This window comes from Nomascus leucogenys, chromosome 11 (genome assembly GCF_006542625.1).
Source record: "Nomascus leucogenys isolate Asia chromosome 11, Asia_NLE_v1, whole genome shotgun sequence".
In the NCBI taxonomy this organism is placed as follows: domain Eukaryota; kingdom Metazoa; phylum Chordata; class Mammalia; order Primates; family Hylobatidae; genus Nomascus; species Nomascus leucogenys.
The window spans coordinates 48,576,533-48,596,419 of NC_044391.1; the positions used below are offsets into that span (position 1 = coordinate 48,576,533).

Below are 19,887 nucleotides of genomic sequence, written 5' to 3' on the forward strand. Positions count from 1 at the left end.
TCCCTACTGTCTACACTCAAGATAATTCAGATTCATAACCCAGCCCTATGAGAGCATGAGGGAATATGGGGATAAAAGCCACCCCACTGAGGCTTCTCACGAGGACCAAACAGTGCCTCTCAGTGCCTCTTTGGCCGTGGGTTTCTGTCTGCAGACTCTCATCATTGGGGGTGCCATTTTCTGGTCATCCACCCTTTCCCCACCCTCATTTTCCAACTGGACCAGTCATAGTATTGAGTGTCCCTTGTGAACTCTGGAAGGAGAGTTTTCCCCTTTGAGCCCTTGGAGATGCTGTCTTTGGCTTCGGTTAAATCTTTGCTAACATCACAGGTGCCTCTCAAGTCAGCTTTCCCAGGTCCAACTGGTTCCTGGTTAGATATCCTGCTTTCTCTCTCCCTCTCATCTCTGCAGCTTGCTGTAGAGGCTGCTCCCACAGTTCTTTAGGCTTTCATGTGCCATCATCTTCGGCCGTTCAATTGGCTCCTCTGAGATTCAGCGCCCTCCTTCTTTTCCCCTCCTCTACTTTTTCCTTGTATTTCTCAGTAAGTATTCTTCACCTTTTCAGGACCACATTCCCAAATGTCACCAGCTCACCTGAGTTTTAGTATTCCCTGGCCTGGACCACCTCTTTGTGGATGATGACTCTCCTCCTCAGGAACGTACATGTACGTTCATGTACATGTTTCCTTCATGAAACATGTTTAAAAAAACTGTGATTACATATGTAGTATATGTTACTTATGTACAATTTTTTCTTTTGGCTGAGTGCAGGGGACTTTATTAATGGCACACAACAAGGTGGAGCTCTCTAGGCCCCTCCCTTTTCAGGGGGTCTACCTGGAAACTTGAGAAAGGGAGATTCTTAGTGTTCTGGGGGACTGAGTGTGGCAGGGACTTCCCAGAAGTAAGGGCCTCTCTCTTCCTCTCGCTGGGGTTGGTAGTCCAGGGGTCTTACTCCTTGGAAGTCATGTGGGCCATGAGGTCCACCACCCTGTTGCTGTAGCCAAATTCATTGTCATACCAGGAAATGAGCTTGACAAAGTGGTCATTGAGGCCAATGCCAGCCCCAGCATCGAAGGTTGAAGAGTGGATGTCGCTGTTAAAGTCAGAGGAGACAACCCGGTGCTTAGTGTAGCCCAGGATGCCCTTGAGGGGGTCTTGGATACCTGCTTCACCACCTTCTTGATGTCATCATATTTGGCAGGTTTTTCCAGACAGCAGTTGAGGCCCACGACTGACACATTGGCAGTGGGAACACGGAAGGCCATGCCAGTGAACTTCCCATTTAGTTCAGGCATGACCTTGCCCACAACCTTAGCAGCACCAGTAGAGGCAGGGATGATGTTCTGGAGAGCGCCGTGGCTGTCACACCACAGTTTCCCAGAGGGGCCATCCACAGTCTTCTGGGTGGCAGTGATGGCGTGGACTGTGGTCATGAGTCCTTCCACGATACCAAAGTTGTCATGGATGACCTTGGCCAGAGGCACTAAGCAGTTGGTGATACAGGAGGCATTGCTGATGATCTTGAGGCTGTTGTCATTACTTCTCATGGTTCATGCCCATCACGAACATAGGGGCGTCAGCAGAAGGGGCAGAGATGATGACCCTTTTGGCTCCCCACTGCAAGTGAGCCCCAGCCTTCTCCATGGTGGTGAAGACACCAGTGGATTCCATGATATACTCAGCATCAGCATTGCCGCATTTGATTTTAGAGGGATCTTGCTCCTGGAAGATGGTGATAGTATTTTCGTTGATGACAAGCTTCCCATTCTCAGCCTTGGCAGTGCCATGGAATTTGCCACAGGTAGAATCATACTGGAACACACAGACCATGTAGTTGAGGTCAATGAAGGGGTCATTGATGGCAACAATATCCACTTTACCAGAGTTAAAAGCAGCCCTTGTGACAAGGCACCCAATACAACCAAATCCATTCATCTTCACCTTCACCGTAGTGTCTCAGGGATGCAGCTGGCAATGAGAGAGAAGAGGCGGCTGTCTGTCAAATGGGAGGAGCAGAGACCTACTTATGTGCAATTTAAATATACAAATAAACAAGATTAAGAAAAGAAAGACATGATATTCTTACCATCCAAAGACGATGACTGGCTTGAGCCTCTCATCATCCAGGTCTCTCCTTGGCCTGTTCTTGTGTGATTTCCCTGTTCACATGTGGCACCTCTCAGAACTGAATTGACCTGCATGGTAGAGAGCTGAAGGCCACCCACCTTGTAAAGATAACATCCTTAAAATCTACCCTCACTCTCCCGACAGGCATGCCACAGAGCTGAATCACAAGTGTCTCATGGATGGAAACTCTTCCATTTTGTTACATTTCAACTGTTTTTAATTTGCTTATTTTTACTTGTACTAACCCTTCCTCTTCACTGTCAACCAAAAGATCATGAAAGACTGTTGATTTCTAAAATCCAAGTAAAGACTATGGCTTAGTGTTTCTTTTTTTTTTTTTTTTTTGAGACGGAGTCTCGCTCTGTCACCCAGGCTGGAGTGCAGTGGTGCAATCTCGGCTCACTACAAGCTCCGCCTCCCGGGGTCACGCCATTCTCCTGCCTCAGCCTCTCTGGTAGCTGAGACTACAGGCGCCCGCTACCACGCCCGGCTAATTTTTTGTATTTTTAGTAGAGATGGGGTTTCAGCATGGTCTCGATCTCCTGACCTCGTGATCTGCCTGCCTCGGCCTCCCAAAGTGCTGGGATTACAAGCATGAGCCACCGCGCCCGGCCTGGCTTAGCATTTCTTTTAGCTGGACGAGGAAGGAGTTTGGGAGAGAAGCACTGGGAATGAGGTGACTTACTCTCTTAAGGAACCCAGGTAGACCACCAGTGACTGCTGCTTTCTTTCACTAGCCCTCACAAGGCTTTCTTTTATGATCTACTCTAGAATCTGTTTTTGGACAGTGTCTGTCTCTGTCACCCAGGCTGGAGTACAGTGGTGGCTTGATCTTGGCTCACTGAAACCTCTACCTCCCGGGCTCAAACCATTCTCCCACCTCAGCCTCCCAAGTAACTAGGACTACAGACATGTGCCACCAAGCCTGGCTAATATTTTGTATTTTTGCTAGAGACGGGGTCTCATCATGTTGTCCAGGTTGGTCATGCACTCCTGCACTCAAGCGATCCTCCCGTCTCAGACTCCTAAAGTGCTGGGATTGCACTGTCCTCAGCCTACTCTAGAATCTTATCAAGACTGGATACCAACCCTCTCCTTCTCACAGTGCAGAATCCATAGTCTTCTATGTTAAAAATTACACCTGATTTGCCTATCTCTAATCTTTGGCCACAGCCACATCTCTTCTTCAATGCCCTTCCTTCCAGATCCCTAACAGTACTGTGACAGCCTCATTTTTGAGGACTTTTGGGGCCCTAAAATATAATCCATTGAAGTCAGAGGATTTGATCCCTTTTATTGCAGCAAGATTCTCCTCTGTAATATTTTTATCTGTTTTGGAGCCTTAGTTTTTCTTGTGGTTTTTCTCCACCTTCTCAGTGTGAGAGGGAAAATAATACTTCTAATCCTGGTGATGAGGGAAGGTCATTCCAGAGAAGCAGCAAAAACAAAAATCAAGTAAGAATCAGAACAAGAAAGCCCAAGCTTCAAGTCAGAACTAGTGGAAATGAGGTTAGTGGGAGCCCGCCCTGATCCCCCTTATCTGGAAAACTATTTAAGAGAATAACCAGAATGGAGAAAGCCAGAGAGAGGGGGAGAGAACCTGGCATTCTCCCAGGCAAGCCCCCACCAGTCTCAGCCTCTTTACCTCTGCCTGTGCATCTCAAAAAAAAAAATGGAAGCAGAGAGAGTTGGTCTGTCGTGGCCTTTTTCCAAGAGGGAACAGAACAGTTCTGATTTTACATCCAACAAGGCTTCAGGAGTAGGGGGTGAGGATCCAAGACTGAAGCCCACTGTATCCCTAAGCTATAGCTCAGTCAAGTGCTTCCATCCCTGAATCTGACGCACACATGGTAGAAAGGCAGAAAGATGTTAGATGTTCATCCCGTAGTTAGATTTGGGCATTGTTACAAAGGAACCTGGTTTTGGAGAACGACAATCCTCATGAGTATATTAAAGACTCGGAAAAGTCCCGTGACAAAGAAGAGTGTTTCCTGAACTCTTTCGAGCATGAGGAATCTTCATTTGGTGGTCCCGTTTTCATTCAGAAGCGGGTTCCATGGGAAATGTTGTAGAGGCCAACCTAAATTAACTGATTTATTCTGTGAAGAGGAGTTTGCCAGGTAGCTGAGATTAGAAGGTAGATGAGAGAATGGACCTATTTTTCTGTGTTTTCACTTAATATGTTAGTTCAGTTCTCGGCTTTGTTTTTCTCCCCTTTTTCTATATGCATTCCCTAGAACACTTGTTTCAATTTTATAATTTAACTACCATATAGACATGACTATTCACAAATCTTTTTTAGCCCTAACCTCATTCCCAAGAACCACTCCCACATTTCCACCTGTGTCTTCACTAGCCCCTCCACCTGACATCAGACACATGCCCCAAATTCATGTGCCCAGAATGCAGTGTCTTCTGTAGACCAACTCTGCTGCTTGTCTCTCCTGTGTTAATAGCATCATCGTCCTTCATTGTCCAAGCTGGGAACCTCAGCAGATTCGCAGGCATTTTCTTCTTTAATTCCCACATAATTTTTTTAAATTATGTATTTTATCTCTAAGAATTTTCTGTTTCCTCAGACATAGTTCAGACTCATTTTTTACTTGGACAGTTGTAAGAGCCTTGGATAAATTATGGGTTAAGTAGAATTTTTGCAGGAAAAGGGGATTTGGTGTGGGAATCCTTTATATATATCTCTTTGTCACAATAAAATTAAAAATTATGGATATGCTTGGAAAAATTTTAGGAGACTCTAATAGTAATGAACAGAGTGAGGTTTCAAAGCTATTGAGCAAGAGAAGCAAAAATGCCCCCAATCCCCCTGTCAATCTTCCGTCTTTTCTGTGGAATGTTGGGGGGATCTGAACACATGAACGGAAATGACAATGAGAAATCTTCAAAATGTTAAATTTTTATTTAACGATAAAATGTGGGATAACCATTTTATTCTTAAAGCCTAAGCGAGGTCACAAAATTTTTTTTCTTTCGTACAGTTCCTTAAGATCCCATTTGTAGACACTTATCATTCCACAAAAATAACGAAGTTCCAAGTAAATTACTATTCTACTGACTCTTATATGTGAGTTTAATTTACTCATTCAGCATCACTAATAATCTATAAAGTCCCTTCATACATATACTCATTTAGTCTGAAGAAAGTGGTATTTATCAAGTGGGGAAAATTGATTCTCAGAGTGGCTAACTCACTTTCCCAGTATACTTAATTCATAGCTTGAAATTAACTTTGGACTGCAAACTTTGATCACTTTTCATTTCACCACAGCCAGCTCCCAAACCCAACTTAATGGGTTATGTTCAATGAATGAGAGATGGGCTTCCCAGGCCTTTGCTTGTAAGGAACTGACTTGGGGTAACTGTTACCAGGCAGAGCCAGAGAGGCCTTACAGGTAGGGGTGGTGTGCAGCATCTAGACCATATAACCTAACCATGAACCACAGATGAGCCTCCCTGCCCTGTCAGATGAAGTAATGTAACTTATTTTGAACAGGAGCATGTAGCAAAAAAGAGGTCCTGTTTACTTCCACAGTGCACACTGCAAGACATTCTCAGTACATTATACAGTCTAGATCTTATTGTTTATGGGTCTGGTTTTGCCCTCATGCTGCAGACGTAGTTCCTGATTTATAACACTGTAAAGAAATTACAGTGAAGGATGCCTCAAGATTCTTGGCAGGCAAATATAGACAAATCTCCTTTACATCTTTTTTAAGAATTCCAGGGATGGAGATCCATGAGCTTTGGTCAGATGTATAATGTGAAGATCAAGAAATTATTTTCCCTTTTCCAACCATAGAATTTTACTGATTTGATGTGATTTCCTCCTGTTTGTTTCACTCTGAGCAGGAAGAACTGGTCACCCACTGTTCTCTGAATAATCCCATTTTAAATGCATGAAGGCGAGTGTGATGAGATTGTTCCTCATTCTTTCCCTCAGGCTAAAATACCATTTTTGCTTTAGCCTCTTCAAAGCTTCTATTTCCCCCCCCTTGAATTGTGTTTACTCCCCTTCTTGGGGCCCTGCTCAGTTGTTCCGTCACATTGCTGTTTTTTAAGTAAAGAGGTCCGAATCAGACACAAATCAAACAAGGGTGTGACCAATGCAGGGTATTAGTGAAGAAATTGCTTCCGGGGCTCTGCAACTCCTACCTGTCTTGGCACACAAATAGTGAGCCATTGTAGTCAACAGTCATCTTTAAAAAGAAGAGAAAAGTTCGTCCCATTCATAAATAGACTACTGTAGAGAGAAAAATAAATGCCTCTGGTGGCTTCACCCAGTCTGGTTACTTGCCATGAGGAAGAAAGTGTGCTTGATTTGGCACTTAACAAATGGTTGTACACATTTGTGCTGGGGAACCATGCAGTATTGCGAATTTTAGATATTGACCCTGCACTAGAGAGAAGCAGAATACGTATCCTGTGATGCAAATGAAAAATAAAGCATTGTGTGGTATACACATTGAAACCTAAACACGCAGGCAAAACTTTTTCAGCAAGGTGCCTTTAAAAGGGTACTGAATAAGAAATCACTGAGATTTTCAAATCTGATTCTAGTTTGAACTCTAGAGCCCTTTAAGAGAAAGTTCTAAAACCCACCAATTGGGAATATAAAATTGTACAGTCACTTTGGAAAGCTAACTGGTGGTTCTTCAGAAAGTGAAGGTTACCATATGGCTCAATAATTTCACTCCTGGGTATATGCCCGAGAGAACTGAAAACATATATTTACACAAAAACTCGTACACAAAGTAGCGGTATTATTCACTGTTTTAAAAAAAATAGAAACACAAATGTCTGCCAGCTAATGAATGGATAAACAAAATGTGTTCATGTGATGGAATATTATTTAGCCACAAGAAGGAATGAAGTATTGATGCATGCTGTAACATGGATGAACCTTGAAAACATGTTTAGCAAATGAAACCAATCCTAAAGACCATGTATTGGATGATGCCCTTCATATTAAATGTCCAGAATAGATTAATCCATAGAGACAAAGTAGATTAGTATTTGCCAGGGCTCAGAAGGAAGGAGAGATGGGGAGTGGCTACTAAAAAGTACAGGGTATAGGGAGTCCTTTTTCAGATTTTGAAAATGTCCTGGAATTGGATAATGGTGATGGTTGCACAACCCTGAGAATGTACCAAAAAACACTAAATTGTATCACTTTAAGGGGGTGTATTTTATGGTATGCAGACTCTAATTCAAAAACAGAAAACAAACACATAGACCTCTTTTTTTGAGAAATGATAAGCACCTTGAAAACCTTTCATTAATGACTGAGGCATTTACCTGATCTGGAAAATTTTGTGCTGGTGCACTGGGTTTCATGAGTGTTGCTGGTATATCAAGATGGTGGACTAAGATGTTTCTACAGAAAGTGGCTGAATATGACACTGAGAAATTATTCTCGGTGGTATGAATACAGACGGGGCTGGTTGTGAAGAAAGCAAGGAACATGGGACTCAGCTATGGCTCTATGAGTGGCCACTTATTTTTGCTGATACTTAAAGATCTGAAATATTTTTCCCTTGACCGTCATTTGTGAATATTTTTGCCTAGGAGCTTAATTGCATAGTTGGGGTCTTGTTAAAGGAATCATCGTATTTGCAGACTTATTTAGTAGCTTCCATTCTGAAAATTGAATGACAAGAAATACACCCAAACTGATTCCAGGCTGTTAAGTTTACTTTTTTCCTTTCAGCTATTTTTCGATACCATTAATTAGCATCTACAGAGTAGCCATCCTCTGACGACGGTAAGGTAACCCTGGCTTGTCCCTCAGCTGCCCTGCTTTCTTTCCCAACAATGCGTTTCTAATACTTTTGAAAGAGAAGAACACTTCCACTGCGTCCAAACAGAATCCACGAAGTCCGATGCTTTTGAACAAAATGGATGTTTCCTCCCTGTGCCTTGAAATTGATATACACTGTCAAAAAGGGTTTTCCGAATGGTTTCTCTTCGTCACCTTGTACCAGATTTTCTCCTCCATTCTGGAAATGTGCAGTTTAATGTTGCGTTTCGAATCACTTTCAGCTGAAAGAGTGTGTAATGGAATCAGGGCATCCCATGAATACTCTTAACAGTGTCAGAGATGCCTTTTTGTTTGTAGCTCTGCGTTCCAAGGGGACTGATGACAACAGTGAAATTACACTGGGGGCCTTGCTCAATAGTAGGTTCCTTGTCTGTGATGTTTTAAGAGAAGTAGTAAGGGTGGCTTCTCCCATCTTGGTGCTTCTGTGTTTGGTTTATATTTCTTAGAATCTAAATTGTGGTGGTTATCACCTCCTGAGAAGAAAAGTAGTAACTGGAGTCCTTGTCAGTATTTTCCTACCCCAGTGTGTATCAGACTCTTTTCAGAAGCATTTCACTCTAACCCTGAAAGTTGCCTATGAAATCACCTGATTCTGACCCTTTTTGTTATCAGCAAGGATGCCAGGGCCCAGAGTTAAAGACAATTAGCAGTAGCCCACTGTGGAGCTGGCACCTATAATTTCAGATTCCCAGGCCGGTGCGGGTGCTGTTTCTGCCACAACACACAGGCTCCTACCACCAATTACTCACATATATGTGAATTTCCTCCAAAGCCATGAACCTTCTGAGCTGGAGGAGGGCTTGACAATTAGCCTTTGCCCCACAGTCTTTATCATTTCATGCTTTGGCTGTCACAGTGTAGCCTTTCAGGTTAACTGTCAGAACCTAACAACCCAGAAAGGGTAGATGATGGCAGGCCCTTCCTCACACGTGTGTGTGTGTGTGTGTGTGTGTGTGTGTGTGTGTGTTCTACATTGAAACACATTTAACTACATGAGTGGGTGGATTCCATGCTACAGGGCTGTCTGATTGCTTAGGAATTAAAGATGGGAATGAATTTCTGCACTCCCAGGACTTTTTTAAACTAGAGCCTCAAAGCACTTTGCTTTGCCATTCAGCAAGTTCCCTTGCTGCGGAGAGAAGAAACCAAGGTATAACAAAGTGAAATGACTTGGTTTGGAATTGGACTTCAGATGTGAGCTTGATCGCTGCCCTTTGTCTTACCTGGAGGACCTTTTTTTTTCTGTCGCCCAGGCTGGAGTGCAGTGGCGCCATCTCGGCTCCCTGCAAGCTCCGCCTCCCGGGTTCACGCCATTCTCCTGCCTCGGCCTCCCAAAGTGCTGGGATTACAGGCGTGAGCCACTGCGCCCGGCCACTTGGAGGACTTTTAATACCTTTTACTCCATAGAAATTGGACTCCTGGACACCATTACCTGCTTCTCAAGTCCAGCAGCTAGGGGATTTTGGATTTCTTTTCCGTTTCTACTCTACAGAGAGATGCTACCTTTATTTTTTAGCTTGGCTATATATTTGTGTGTTTGCGTGTGTATAATTTTTTTCTCTTTCTCTTTCCCACCTCATGTTATAGGTCGTTGTTGTGTATCTAGAGCAGAGGGAGTACTCAGTGGGTTCTGCCACATGGGCAAAGCTTTCTACTGAGGCTGAAAAACTCTATGCCTATTGTCTCCGTGCCATGTTTACATAGCACCTATTTATTATTGGACTGTGAATTTTGGGATTTTGTCTGGTTTTAAGACAAAAGGTTTTTACCTTGAGAGGGCAGAAGGGCTGAAGTGTGCTCTGGAATGTACCCTGGCAGAACATGGGCTTTTAGGCTTTCTGAGGGTTACACGAAGAAGGTGCTGACAGAGTGTTCCTACATTTGCCCTACTTGATTCTCCAAACTTTGTCTTCACCTTAAAACTTAATTTACGCTGGGCATGGTGGGTCATGCCTGCCATCCCAACGCTTTCGGAGGCTTAGGTGTGAGAATCACTTAAATCCAGTACCCATCTCTAAAAACTTTTAAAAAATTGCTGGGCACGGTGGCTCATGCCTGTAATCCCAGCACTTTGGGAGGCCGAGGCGGGTGGATCACCTGAGGTCGGGAGTTTGAGACCAGCCTGACCAACATGGAGAAATCCCGTCTCTACTAAAAATACAAAATTAGCCAGGCCTGGTGACACATGCCTGTAATCCCAACTACTTGGGAGGCTGAGGCAGGAGAATCACTCGAACCTGGGAGGCGGAGGTTGCAGTGAGCCAAGATCGCGCCATTGCACTCGAGCCTGGGAGACGAGCAAAACTCCATCTCAAAAAAAAAAAAAAAAAAAAAAAAACTTTTTAGAAAAATTAACCAGGCATAGTGGCACATGCCTGTGGTCTCATCTACTCAGGAGGCTGAGGTGGGAGGATCACCTGAGCTCAGGAGGCCAGGGCTGCAGTGAGCCACGATCGTGCCACTGCACTCCAGCCTGGGCAACAGAATGAGATCCTGTCTCAAAAAAAAAAAAAAAAAAAAAAAGGAAAGAAAGAATTTGTTACTCGTTTGCATGAATCTGAAGCTTTCTCTATAGCTGTAGCCAGTGACAAAGTAGCTCTGCAGTGTACTGAGGCAATATCATTTCCTATTAGGAAATTTAGAAGTGAGGGGGTGTGAATGAGCTTCTACTATTCAAACCCAGTAGCACCCTGTGTGTTGGGGCTCCATGAAGGAAGAACATTTCTGAGACCATCTAGAAGGAAAGTTCCTTATTCTGCAGGGTGAAACCACGCCACACAACACTGTAAGTTGAGTTTTGCTTGCCCCGGAATGAGGGAGATATCTCCCAGGCAATAGAAAGCGTAATTGGCTGTTTGCTGCCTCACAACAAGGACATCCCCTACTCCATTTACTCCTAGTAGTGATGTATGAAGGGGAGGTGGCTTTCCCATCCTGCTGCTACCTCCAGACTCCTGGGTAGCTGTCTGGGCCTGGAACTCTGGCAGTCCGTGGTGGTAGGTAGCCCATAGGCAATGAATATGGTAATTGAGTTGGCAGTGGTGTTTTGCTTTGTATTGGTTTGGTTTTGCTTTATCAGTGTTACTGATTGAACACATTGAAAATTTCCCTATGGCCACTGAATAAATCACACCTGGATGTATACTGTCAGAGCCTGTGGGCATAGTTTCAAGTCAGTTCTTGGGTGCCTAGTGAAATACATGTATCAAAACTGGTACAGAATGCCCAGGCTGTGGGGGAAGATCACACCTTTTTAAACTTTTTTTTTTTTTGGAGACAGGATCTTGCTCTGTTGCCCAGGCTGGAGTGCAGTGGCATGATCATAGCTCATCATAGCCTCGACTTTCTGGACTCAACTGATCCTCCCATCTAAGCTTTCTGAGCAGCTGGGACTATGGGCATGTACCACAACGCCTGGCTAATTTTTTCTATTTTTTGTAGAGATGAGGGTCTCAGTATGTTGCCTAGGCTGGTCTCAACTCCTAGGTTCAAGTGATCTTCCTGCCTTGGCTTCCCCAAGTGCCGGGATTATAGGTGTGAGCCGTCACGCCTGGTCTAAACTTCTTTATATGGCTAAGATTAACAAGATCTAACCTTCAGTCGAAGAGCTGATGAATTCTTCAGTCGTGCATTTAATCCCTCACTTGGAACCTCTTCTTATACTTTTATTTTGAATGTAATCGGTAGTTCTAAACCTATTTTTCTGGGTCCTTTCCTTAAAGCACAAGTGATATAGAAATGTACAGACATTTTTAGGCTTAACCAGTTCTTATTTTTATAAGAAGATTCAGTCACTGGCTTCTCATTTAGTGGCTCCTGAAACAGATGCAGGATAGTTGTGCTGCTGTGCCTGAGCTCCAAATAATGGCCTCTGAGATGTGGTTGGGCCACCTAGTAGAACTTCATGGAGACGTGCTTGAGGCACATGGGGTTCATGAAGGGTGGTAACATTACAAAGATGAATCAGCATTCAGGAAGGCTAGGTCTTCTGTGACTGCATAGCCAAATCTGGGCAAATCAGTTCCTCTTCAAACCTACAAAAGGAGCACACGTTTCCTGTAACAGTCAAATAATACAAAAATATATAACGAAAAGTTAACCAGGTGCGGTGGCTCATGCCTGTAATCCCAGCACTTTGGGAGACTGAGGTGGGAGGATTGCTTGAGCCCAGGCATTCGCGACGAGCCTGGGCAACATAGTGAGGCTTCGTCTCTATAAAGAAAATAATAATAATTTAAAAAATTAAAAATAATAAAATTTTTTAAAAAGAAAAATTAACTTTCTCTCCCACTTGGATAACTTCCTTGCCACTCACTCAAACATAATTATATGTTATCAAGCTGCCAGGTGTCAAAGTGGTCCGTTAGGACAATGAACCAAACTGAAAGTAACAATCAACCCTTTCTTCTCTTACTGCAGCAGTCCTGGCAAGAGGCAAAGAGGAAAGTGCTCTTCCATTTTTCCCCATAGGGTGGCACCAGGTGAAGGTCTGGCAGATGACATGCAGCGCTGGCAGGAGGGAGTCTCACTGCCCAGAGCTCTGAACTAAAGGCTTTGCCATTTTGTGGACCGAGGGTTGGAAGGCCAGGGAGAGAAGGGGAAGGGCTACAAGAAGACTGAGTCAGAGCAGAGAAGTGTCTCAGTGGAGACTCCTAGGCTAGTGGGGTATGAGTCCTGGGCTGCAGCTGTCCCGGCGGCTGCAGTGCAGGGACTGTGCACCACATCCGGTATGGAGAGGGCAGCTTCCCCCATGAGGCCTGCTGGACAGAGCCTTTGTAATGGCCTGTGGTCAGGCCTGAAACATCGCACACAGGATTTGGGCATTGAATCAGACTCTTCACGTCGATGGAATATCTATATATAGTTTTTGTTTTTACAAAAATGGGATTGTACCACTCATTACTCTGCAGTTGACTTTTCTCACTTACTGTATCATGGATAATTCCAGGTCACAAAATAGAATTTCACTCCTTTTTTTTGTTTGTTTGTTTTGAGACAGAGTCTCACTCTGTTGCCCAGGCTGTAGTGCAGTGGCGCAATCTCAGCTCACTGCAACCTCTGCCTCCCGGGTTCAAGCAATTCTCCTGCCTCAGCCTCCCAAGTAGCTGGGATTATAGGCACCCACCACCACGCCCAGCTAATTTTTATACTTTGAGTAGAGACGGGTTTTCACCATGTTGGCCAGGCTGGTCTCGAACTCCTGACCTCAAGTGATCCACTCACCTCGGCCTCCCAAAGTGCTGGGATTACAGGTGTAAGCCACAGCGCCTGGCCTTTTTTTTTTTTTTTTTTTTTTTTAATGACTGTATAATGGCTTATAGAATACAAGCCAATCCATTCAACAGTTCCCCTTTTGACAGTCATTCAGGCTGTTTCCAGTCTTTGCCCCAGTGAATAATGTCAAAAGTCTGAATTGTATGTGTATATCCTATGTCCTGAGTCTTTTATTTCTTTAGAATATATTCCCAAAAGTGGAATGACTGAACCATTGGATATGTAATTATAATTGTAATCAATGTAAAAGGTGTAACAATTCTCATTCCCATTATGAAAGTGACTTTTACTCTATAAAAACTATATATTGGCCGGGCGCGGTGGCTCACGCTTGTAATCCCAGCACTTTGGGAGGCTGAGGCAGGCGGATCACGAGGTCAGGAGATCGAGACCACGGTGAAACCCCGTCTCTACTAAAAAGTACAAAAAATTAGCCGGGCGTGGTGGCGGGTGCCTGTAGTCCCAGCTACTCGGAGAGGCTGAGGCAGGAGAATGGCGTGAACCCGGGAGGCGGAGCTTGCAGTGAGCCGAGATTGTGCCACTGCATTCCAGCCTGGGCGACAGAGCAAGACTCTGTCTAAAAAAAAAAAAAAACTATATATTGTTGATTTTTTTAATGTTTCCCAACCTAATGAGCAGAATTATATATTGCTTTTACTTTAGTGTGCATTTTCATGGACTAGTGAGATTGAGCATCTTTTCATATCTTTATTAAACATTGCATTTTTCCTTCTGTCAGTTGCCTAATCATATTTTTTATCAGCTTTTTTTCTTCTGCTCGTTTGTTAAATGCCTGTTGGCACATGTCAGTCCTGCTCTGAGAACATCACAGAGTTGAGATTTAACAAGAGTTAATATGATCCCTTTAAGAAAAATTGTAATATCAAGTTAATATTTGAAGTGAGCATCCTGTTTTACCCTCCGTTTCTCTTAATCACTTAATATTTAGACTAGGGGAATAAAGGTATGTGTTTTTAACTCCAAAATATAACATTAGAGGAGAGAAGTAGCGAGATTTTCTAGGAATTAGTCTGTAACTCAAAATTCTCATTGGTTAGGAATAAATTACCTTTATCCTCTCATGTAGCTAATATTTGGGGCAGGGACCAGGGGGAGTTTTGTTTTTGTTTTTGTTTTTGTTTTTGAGACAGGGTCTCAATCTGTTGCCTAGGCTGGAGTGCAGTGGTGCAATTTCGGCTCACTGCAACCTCTCCCTCCCAGGTTCAAGCAATTCTCCTGCCTCAGCCTCCCAAGTAGCTGTGACTACAGGGCCCGCCACCACACCCAGCTAATTTTCGTATTTTTAGTAGAGATGGGGTTTCACCATGTTGGCCAGGCTGGTCTCAAACTCCTGATCTCAAGTGATCCATCCCCCTTGGCCTCCCAAAGTGCTGAAATTACAGACATGAGCCACTGTGCCTGGCCTGAGTTTTTTAAACTATTAATGTCCTTGCTTTACCTCCTTTTCTCCCATTCTTGCAGTTGACTCATAAGAACACCCTAAACCTTACTGTTCATTGTATCACAAATAATGCCCCATCGATTTTACTGGAATTAATGTCATATAAATTTCAGCTGTAGTCTTTAAAGGAAAGGCTAACCTTAATATTGGATAATATGCTGAAAACCCATCCCCTATGTATGGGAATGGATAGTGGGTGGGAGGTGATTGCCAGTGGATTAAATCACCTCAACCCCAGCAACTTTCTCATTTAACCTCTGGAATGTTACTCAAATTCTGGTCATGGTGGTATCCAGAAGTCCAGGCCTGAGGCCCCAGAAGGAAGGTCAGAGTGTGTACATAGCTCTCCTGCACCCTCGCAGCCACAGCGTTTGGTTTTTGTTTTTTCTTAATTTTCCTTAGGAAAAGCATCTCATAAAATAATGAAATAGAAGCTAGGAAGTACAGGGGTCCTGTGATGACAGACTGTAGCTTTAAAGGCATTTCTCTACTTTATTGATTGTTTAGTATGAGGTTTGTCAGCTCTCACATGCACTTCGTTCCCTTTGAAACCCCTTTCCTCTCATTGCCCTACTCCAGATTGGAGACCAGCACTCTGACAAATTGATCCCAAGATCAGAGTGATGAAAGAGAGAAAGATCAAAAGGAAGCCAAGGATCACATAGGAAGAGGCATCACGATGTAGGCACTGGGAAGGTTGGCAGTCGAACATGCTGTCATCATTAATCCATGGATGCTTCTTAAAGGAAGAGCTTGGTAGTTCAAACGGAAGTGAAAAAATGTTCTGTACATAGATGGATTTGGATATAATTACCTATTTAAGAAAGTAATAAAGTAGGCTTGCCCTGGCAGTCATATTGTAATACAACACAGATACCTCATTGTGTGTGAATTTGAAATTAAAAAACAAAGTAAACATGGTGGGCTGCTACCATTGCTGCCCCCTCCCTGCCTTGCTCACTAAGGAGAGAGGCACTGCCTTGTTTCCCCTTGTATTTCAAGGCACTTCTCGGTGGCGACTCAGCCAGAACACTGTCCTCTTAGGCCTGCTGTCTTGTTGCAAAACCAACAAAAAGGCGTATGGATTTTTAAGGGCTCAGACTATAAGTTATATAATATTGCTACTAAGAAAAGTCTTACGTAGGGCCCTCATTTCTGGATTCTTCTGTTCCTCCACTCAAGTCCGGCTCCCTCTTCATCTGTTTAGCCCCCTACCCATCAGCAAGCGATTGTTGCACGTCTGGCACGTGCCAGGCACTGAGCACTGGAGATTGAGAGACAGCAACATAGACTCTGCCTGGAAAATATCCACGGGGTGGTTCAAGACAGCCATGGAAGCCAATAGTCATGGCAAGGACTGGTAAGGGCACAGCTAGGCATAGACACCACGGGGTCACAGAGAAGGGGCATGGAGGGTAGGCCGGGAGGACAACAGAAGGCATTCATCAGCTGACTCAGAGAAATGGGCTGATCATGAGAAGGAAGAAGCAGATGTGAAGGGAGTAGCAAGAGTGAGGCTAAAGTGAGAAATACAGGCAAGAACCAGATAATAAAGAAAACTGGAAAAGCTGGGAAGCCATGACGGGGCTTTAGGTAGGAAATGTGGCATGATGAGAGCGGTGCTTTAACATCACCTTTGTGACCCTATGAAACACGGGGCAGAGGAGGGCAGAACAGGGGCTGAGGAAGCAGTGGAGAGCTCCTGAGTCACGCAGATAAGCTCTGATGGAAACCAGAACCAAGGCACTAGCAGGAATCAGGGAAAGAGAGGGATTCCTGTGCTGCTGAGGAGGTGAAATCTACACACCTGGGTGCCTATTTGGACATGTGGGGTGAGAAAAGGGAGGAGTCGAGAATGGCTGGCTGTCTTCGGGATGAGCAACTGGGTGGAAAATTGTGTGGTTTCTGGAGATAGAGAATGCTAGAAGACAGATTTGGGAGGGGGCTGGGGACAGGATCATTAATTTTGAACCTTATTAAGTATGAAATGCCAGTGAATATATCGAAGTGGATATATCTGTTGGCAGTTGGCTGTTCCAGGCCGAGCACAACAGAGATATGTGGGCTAGAAAGGTTGTCTGGACTCAGCAGCGTATGTCGTTGTTGGAGCTATTTATCCATTCAGTAAATATTAAGAGTGTACATTCAGGGCTGTCTTTGTGAGCATGCAACCTGTGCACCACACAGGGCCCTGCTCTCAGAAGGACTTCACATTTGGTGTAATGCTCTGCTGCGGCTGTCTTGAAATTCTCCATTTTTTTATCAGGGGGCCCTGTGTTTTTATTTTGCACTGGACCCTGAAATTACATAGCCCTGCCTACAATGGCCTGGCACTGTGTGCAATAGTAGGGCTGCAGTGTTGATCAAGACAGGCATGGTTCTTGTCCAGCTTACAGGCTAGCATGGAAAGCAGACAGTTAAGTAATCAATTATAACATGTGATGAGTTCTGTATTAAGAGAGGGACCAGGCTAAGGGAACACGTATGGAGGGATAGGGATCTAACCTAACCTAACCTTGGCGGCTGAGGATTTAGGGAATGAGAGCACCCAGGGAGAATAGTGAGACAGAATCATAGTCCACAACACCAAAGAAGGGACGGAGAAGTTGGAGAGAGAATGTCCTGGGAGTTGGGAAGGAAACCAGGAGAAGAAGTTGTATCCCTGGTGCCAGGGTTAGTAGACAGTCAGATGCTGCCTGGGAGATCAGAACGATGGCATGCCCAAGGGATGTAGCAACAAAAGGGCCATTTGTTGACTCAGGTGACAGCAGCTGGGTGTAGAGGGAGGCAAGAAGTTAATTTACCTCTGTTTGAGGGATCCATGGGAGGTGAGGAAGTAGATAGACCCTGAATGTAGATTATTATCAATTTCTGAGGCTTAGGTTCTTAGGAAAGAAAAAAAGGACATTTCGAAGGTGGAGTTTGGATTAGGAGAGTATCATCTGTTTGGTTTTGGTTTGACTTTGATTTTAAACAGAATGCTTTAGCGTGGTTTTGTTCTATGGGCAGAGATCCAGTGGAAAGAGAGGTCAGAAATACAGGAGTGGGAGTAACTGACGTTGGGAGAACCCCAAGGTGTGGGAAGTGACAGAGACGAGCTCCGGTCAGGAAGAGAAGAGGCAAAGATAGCTGAGGAGCAGTGAGTGTCTAGCTGAAGGCCCCTGTTTCCTCTGTAAAATCTACCCCATGTGACTTGGTTAAGTGAACATCTGCTGCCTTTTAGTTCTTTTCTCTTCCTGCCTCAAATTCAAGGAACAGTTTCTTCTAAGTTCTTTCATCTGCTCCTTTAATCAGCAAACATTCACTGGGGCCCTGCTTTGTGACAGGCATGACCTAAGCCTTTGGGGTTACCAGGTCCCTGAGCTCCTGACACTCAGGTCCTAGAGGAGATGCTTCCATGGCCTGATTGGGCATCGCCGGTTCTTCCTAGTCCATGCCTGGGAATTCAACTGCAATTCAGGGGCCGTGCAGAAAAAGAGGAAAAAGTTAAGAGTAGCTTTAGGCAAAATCTTGAAAGAGGAGATTACCTTTGGAATTTATCACATAATAACTTTCACACCAGCTCCCCAGATTCTCAGGGGCCCTCTAGATCCTGTAAGATTAGGCCCAAACCTAGAATTTCCTGACCCCGCCCCCTTTCAAATTCTTCTGTGTTTCTCCATCCTGTCAAAACTCCTGCTCTCTTATTATAGTCATACTCACCTGGTAATTAGAACAAAGACCATTGGAATTAATTCACACTGATTTGTGAATGGTGGGTAACACCTTAGTGGGGGTGGGGTAATAGTGATTGCATTTTACAAATGGCTCCTATTTATAAGAAGGAATCTTTAACTTGTCTATTTCAGACAGCATAATAAAAGTGATAAGGAGTATTATAAGAGGCCTCATCTTCTCACAGTCAGTTCCCCTAAACTTTTCCATTTTCTCACAGCTTCCACTGTTTTTTTTTTTCCTAGAGTCAGAAGTTCTCTAAAGCCCCTAAGATTTTTGTCATCACTCCTTCCCTTCCTGGATGCACTGACCCCCCAACCCGCCGCCGCCGCCCCCTGTCCCCCGCTCCGACCCCCCACTTTCCCGTTTCTATGACAGCAGCAACTAGGGCACAGGTGGTGAGGGGTTGGGGGTGGGGTCATGACAGCTGCAGCCATTTATAGGGATTGCTTCCAAGTCAGGGACTGCCTCTGCAGTGGGAGAGAGGGATGCCCAGAGGCTTCTTGGCACAAAGAATGCAGCCTCCCTAGAATGAAGGAGGCATCCACTCAGATCTGAGCTGATCGATGTTGGTGGCTCCTCACTGAGAAGCATGTCGGGTCTCAGGTCTCTAGCTCCCTGATGCCTGGGAGCTGTTGGGTTCATACAGAATGCAATTCCCCAAGCCACTTCCATTTGTTGTAGAAATGGCTACATTCTGCCACAACCGATCGATAGCTGAAAAGTGGCTGTCAGGAACCACTTTGGAATCAGAAGTTCTGAGAACAGGAGGCACCGCTGGGAATAGGCCCAGGAAAGGTTGCTCATGGTTATTGATCCTGCAGCCTCTCCTATAGGCATCTGCTTTGGGGACCGCTGTTCCCTCAAAAGTCCTTGACTGGGCAATAGCTCTTAGATACGTTTTTTGGAGTGTATGAGTTTCCTGAGCCTTGAGATGAGTGGTTTTGTTTTTTTTTTTCCCCTGGACCCAGGATATCACCCTAGAAACTCAACAGTGTAGGCCACACATTGTCAGACATTGATGTGCTTATGAATCACCAGGGGATCTTATTACAATGCAGATTCTGATACAGTAAGTCAGGTGGAACCTGAGATCCTGCATTTCTAACAAGCTGCCAGGTGAAGCCAATGCTGCTGGCCCACAGCATCATTTGAGTAACAGGGATCTAGAGCTGCACTGTCAAATACATTCAACACTAGCCATATGTGACTGCTTAAATTTAAAGCTAAGTTCATTAAACTTCAATAAAATGAAAAATTCAGTTCCTTGCCTGCACTAACCACAATTTAAGTGCTTAGTACCCACATGTGGTTAGTGCCTGCCATATTGGACTGCACAGACAAAAACATTACCATGATCACAGAAGGTGCTATTGGATAACCCTGGGCTAGAGCAAGACTCTGTTGCATCATTCATTCATTCATCTATCCGTCCATTTATTCACTGAGCATTTGTTATGTGCCAAGAAGTGTG

The 19,887-nt window shown here is 44.4% G+C and overlaps 1 protein-coding gene and 1 pseudogene across 3 annotated transcripts in view; one reads left to right on the plus strand and one right to left on the minus strand.

Annotated features, from left to right (window-relative positions):
* Nucleotides 1-19,887, plus strand: part of PPM1H (protein phosphatase, Mg2+/Mn2+ dependent 1H) — a 305,024-nt gene that overhangs the window by 183,781 nt on the left and 101,356 nt on the right. The gene's annotated exons all lie outside the window — the stretch shown is intronic.
* LOC105740473 lies at nucleotides 772-2,058 on the minus strand (annotated as a pseudogene).